The sequence below is a fragment of the Schistocerca serialis genome, chromosome 10 (genome assembly GCF_023864345.2).
Source record: "Schistocerca serialis cubense isolate TAMUIC-IGC-003099 chromosome 10, iqSchSeri2.2, whole genome shotgun sequence".
Taxonomy (NCBI): domain Eukaryota; kingdom Metazoa; phylum Arthropoda; class Insecta; order Orthoptera; family Acrididae; genus Schistocerca; species Schistocerca serialis.
Genome location: NC_064647.1, coordinates 156,493,568 through 156,498,406, shown reverse-complemented (window position 1 = coordinate 156,498,406; position 4,839 = coordinate 156,493,568). Strand labels below are relative to the sequence as shown.

The following is a 4,839-nucleotide window of genomic DNA, read 5'->3' as shown; positions in this document are numbered from 1 at the left end:
ATAAAACTTGCCTTTTGATCGCTCCAACCGGCAATAAATCTGGCAGCACGCCTCTGAATTGCTTCGGTGTCTTCCATTAATCCGACCTGGTGCAGACCCCAAACAATCGATCAGTACTCAAGAATAGGATGCACCAGCGTCCTATATTCAATGTCCTGTACAGAGGAACCGCACTTCCCTTAATTCTCCCAGTAAACCAAGGTCGACCATTCGCCTTCCCTACCACAGTCAATGTACGGTCGTTCCATTTCATATCGCTTTGTAATGTTATGCAAAGGTATTTAAACGATTTGAATGTTTCAGCCAGGACACTTCTAATACCGTATTCGAACATTATTAGTTTGTTTTTCCTACTCACCTGCAGTAACTTGCATTCTTCTACATTTGAGGTTAGCTGCCATTCATCACAACTAGCAATTTTGAGTAACTCATTTTTCTTACAGTGAGTCAACGACGTTACCTTCCCGTACACAACAGCATCATCAGCAAACAAACGCAGATTGCTGGCCACCCTGTCCGCCATACTATTTATGTACTCGTACATAAAAATTATTTGCCTGATGCATAAGATCTACATCTACAAATCTACATCTACGTGATTACTCTGCTATTCACAATAAAGTGCCTGGCAGAGGGTTCAATGAACCACCTTCAAGCTGTCTCTCTACCGTTCCACTCTCGAACGGCGTGCGGGAAAAACGAGCTCTTAAATTTTTCTGTGCGATCCCTGATTTGTCTTATTTTATTGCGATGATCATTACTCCCTATGTAGGTGGGTGCCAACAGAAGGTTTTCGCAGTCGGAGGACAAAACTGGGCCGGCCGCGGTGGCCGAGCGGTTCTAGGCGCTACAGTCTGGAACCGCGCGACCGCTACGGTCGGAGGCTCGAATCCTGCCTCGCGCATGGATCTGTGTGATGTCCTCAGGTTAGGCAGGTTTAAGTAGTTCTAAGTTCTAGGGCACTGATGACCTCAGAAGTCCCATCGTGCTCAGAGACATTTGAACCATTTGACAAAACTGGTGATTGAAATTTCATGAGAAGATCCCGTCGCAACGAAAGACGCCTTTGTTTTAATGATTGCCACTCCAATTCACTTATCATGTCTGTGACACTATCTCCCCTATTTCGCGATAATACATAACGAGCTGCCCTTCTTTGTACTTTTTCGATGTCATTCGTCAGTCCCACCTGATGCGGATCCCACACCGCACAGCAATACTCCAGAATAGGGCGGACAAGCGTGGTGTAAGCAGTCTCTTTAGTAGACCTGTTGCACCTTCTAAGTGTTCTGCCAGTGAATCGCAGTCTTTGGTTTGCTCTACCCACAATATTATCTATGTGATCGTTCCAATTTAGGTTATTTGTAATTGTAATCCCAGAGTATTTAGTTGAATTTACAGCCTTCAGATTTGTGTGGCTTATCGCGTAATCGAAATTTTGATGATTTCTTTTAGCACTCATGTCAATAACTTCACACTTTTCTTTATTAAGGGTCAGGTGCCACTTTTCGCACCATACAGATATCTAAATCATTTTCAAGTTGTTTTGATCATCTGATGACTATAGAAGACGGTAAATGACAGCATCATCTGCAAACAATCTAAGACGGCTATTCAGATTGTCTCCTATGTCTTTAATATAGATCAGGAACAATAGAGGGCCTATAACACTTTCTTGGGTAACACCGGATATTACTTCTGTTTTACTCGATGACTTTCCGCCTATTACTACGAACTGTGCCCTTTCTGACAGGAAATCACGTATCCAGTCGCAGAACTGAGGCGATACTCCGTAGGCACGCAGTTTGCTTACAAGATGCTTGTGAGGAAGGGTGTCGAAAGCCTTCTGGAAATCTAAAAATATGGAATCAATCTGACATCCCCTGTCGACAATACTTATTACGTCATGAGTTCATGAGTATAAAGAGCTAGTTGTGTTTCACAAGAACGATATTTTCTGAAACCGTGATGGCTACGTGTCAATAAATCGTTTTCTTCGAGTTACTTCATAATGTTTGAATACAGTATATGTTCCAAAACCCTTTGTTTTGCATGTTGGTACTCCGGGTGCTATGGGTTGATTTATCGATTGGTCATATTTTATTTGTAGTTCACTGTTGGTATTTGACTTTATATATTGTCATTTTGTCATTTGGAGATAGTGGTTGGGGCTGTGGACGTTATAAGTGTAATGCCAAGAGGAGAAATATGAACATGTCGGACATATTATTCTGTTTGAGTTCAATAAAGGGGTGATAGCAGCAGAGGCATTCAGAAATGTTTGCGCTGTGCTTGGGGATAATGCCATTGGACAGAGCACAGTACGAAAATGGTTTTCTCGTTTTGAGGAGGATCGTTTTTACGTTGGTGACTCTCCAAGTGAAATGATAATTAAATGGACACCCTAGCTGCAAACAGGCGTTGATGTACTTCATTGGGGACATGTTGAAAATGTGTGCCCCGACCGGGACTCGAACCCGGGATCTCCTGCTTACATGGCAGACGCTCTATCCACCTGAGCCACCGAGGGCACAGAGGATAGTGCGTCTGCAGGGACTTATCCCTTGCACGCTCCCCGTGAGACCCACATTCCCAACATGTCAACAGCACTACATTCGTAGTGCGCCTAATAAAGTAATGAGTATGATGGACAAACATATATTAGGCGCACTACTAATGTAATGATGCGGACATGTTGGGAATGTCGGTCTCACGGGGAGCGTGCAAGGGATGAGTCCCTGCAGGCGCACTATCCTCTGTGCTCTCGGTGGCTCAGGTGGATAGAGCGTCTGCCATGTAAGCAGGAGATCCCGGGTTCGAGTCCCGGTTGGGGCACACGTTTTCAACATTGTCCCCAATGAAGTACATCAATGGCTGTTTGTAGCTAGGGTGTCCATTTAATTATCATTTCATTTCTAGCAAAGCTGCATGGTCATCTATGGCAACTGTTCTTTCGGGAACAGATACTACCGTCACATACAGACTCTCCGAGTTCACGCAGAGCTTTGGCGTTTGATGAAGATCGTTTAAACGCATTAACCCACGGTGATCCATGTTGGCGTACTCGAGAACTGGCAAATGTGATGAACTGTCACCATTCCACCATAGTGCAATATTTGTCTGGAATGGGGGACGTTCAAAAATCGGGCGTGTGGGTACCGCATGCTGTGAGCCAAAATCATAAAAATCAGTGGGTGGTCGTATGTGCATCTCTGCTGGCTCAATTGACTCGTGAATAACACCGATTATCCCCGTCCTGTATCATTACTGCTGACGAGAAATCGTGTCGTCATGGTAACATAAGGAAGCAGTGACTGTCCGTACAAAGACCAATGCGCACTCACTAAAGATAATGTTGTGCACCTGTTGGAACAGGGACGGCGTGATATTGCAGACGAAATCGAAGAACGACCAGGAAGACTCTGGGAAGTTATGCTACTGAACGGTAACGCCTCGTACGAGGGTGAGTCAAATGAAAACGTTAAATTTGTAATAACAAATCAAAACTTCGCGCCGTTATCCTGTAAGTTGGTAAGCGTGCCATAGACAGCGTGCAGAATGGCCTGTAGGTGGCAGCATAGTGCAGATACACACATACCGTCGCAGTATCAGTATAAGGATGGCCGCCCCACTTGCGACTTGCACCAGGGAAGAACAGCGTTCTGTTATTCGGTTTTTGCGTAGTGAAGGTGTGAAACCTATTGAAATTCATCGACGAATGAAGGTTCAGTACGGTGATGCAATGTTTGTCACAGCAGCAAGTCTACGAATGGAGTAGGAAGTTCGCAAATGATGTGACTTCAGTGGAAGATGCTCCTCGTCCAGGTCAGGCACAACGAGTTGTGACTCCACACAACATTGCAGCAGTTGAAGCCATAGTGAAGGAAAACCGCCGAGTGACACTGAATGACATTGCAGCATGTTTACAGATTAGTCATGGGTCAGCACACCACATTGTGCATGATGTGATCCAGTCTCACAAAGTGTCTGCAAGATGGGTGCCACGGCAGCTGACTCCTGAAATGAGAGAACGACGCGTTGATGCTTGTGAAGAACTTCTTCGGCGCTTTGAACGAGAAGGTAATAGTTTCCTTAAGTTTCGAACAGAACCATCAGCAGGGAAGGTTATGCTGACTTTCTTTTGGGACGAAAAAGGCGTCATTTTGGAGCATTACATGCCTGGAGGGACCACTGTCACCAGTGCAACATACACAGATCTCCTAAAAAATCATCTGTGGTCTGTGATTACATAAGCGACGTGGATTGCTGTTAGCAGAGGTCCTTTTGCAACATGACAATGAAAGGCTCCACACTGCCCGCACAACAGTTGCAACAATCACAGACCTGCATTTTGAGTATCTTCCTCATCCACCATACTCACCAGACCTTGCCCCAAGTGATTTTGACATGTTTGGACCACTCAAAGACGCAATGGGAGGTAAGAAGTTCCGTTCTGATGAAGAGGTACGCCACGCGGTGCATGAGTGTTTGTGCAGTCTACCAAAAGAATTTTTTTGTAAAGGAATTTATGCACTTTGTAAGCGCTGGAGGACTTGCATTAAGCGTAGGGGACGTTATGTTGAAAAGTGATAAAACTTTGTGCAACTTCTGCATAATAAATAATATTTAAAAAAATATTTAAGGTTTTCATTTGACTCACCCTCGTAGAATTCTTATAAACAGGAGTTCACCGGAACTTGCGCCCCGAAATTTTCACCTTTTCCTCTCTCTATCGAACAACATCCTTTCCGGATGAAAATGCGCTCCGAACATGTGTGTATTTTGTATTGAACCAGGGACCTAGAAACTACGGAGATGCTTCGTCCCGCCGTAGTCCAC

General features: G+C 44.7%; 2 non-coding genes across 2 annotated transcripts; one reads left to right on the top strand and one right to left on the bottom strand.

Moving 5' to 3' along the window:
- Positions 1-2,456: 2,456 nt before the first annotated feature.
- Trnat-ugu (transfer RNA threonine (anticodon UGU)) lies at positions 2,457-2,531 on the bottom strand. Its single transcript has one exon. It is a non-coding gene; the product is annotated as a tRNA-Thr (tRNA).
- Positions 2,532-2,760: 229 nt separating this feature from the next.
- On the top strand, positions 2,761-2,835 carry Trnat-ugu (transfer RNA threonine (anticodon UGU)). Its single transcript has one exon. It is a non-coding gene; the product is annotated as a tRNA-Thr (tRNA).
- The last annotated feature ends 2,004 nt before the right edge of the window (positions 2,836-4,839 follow it).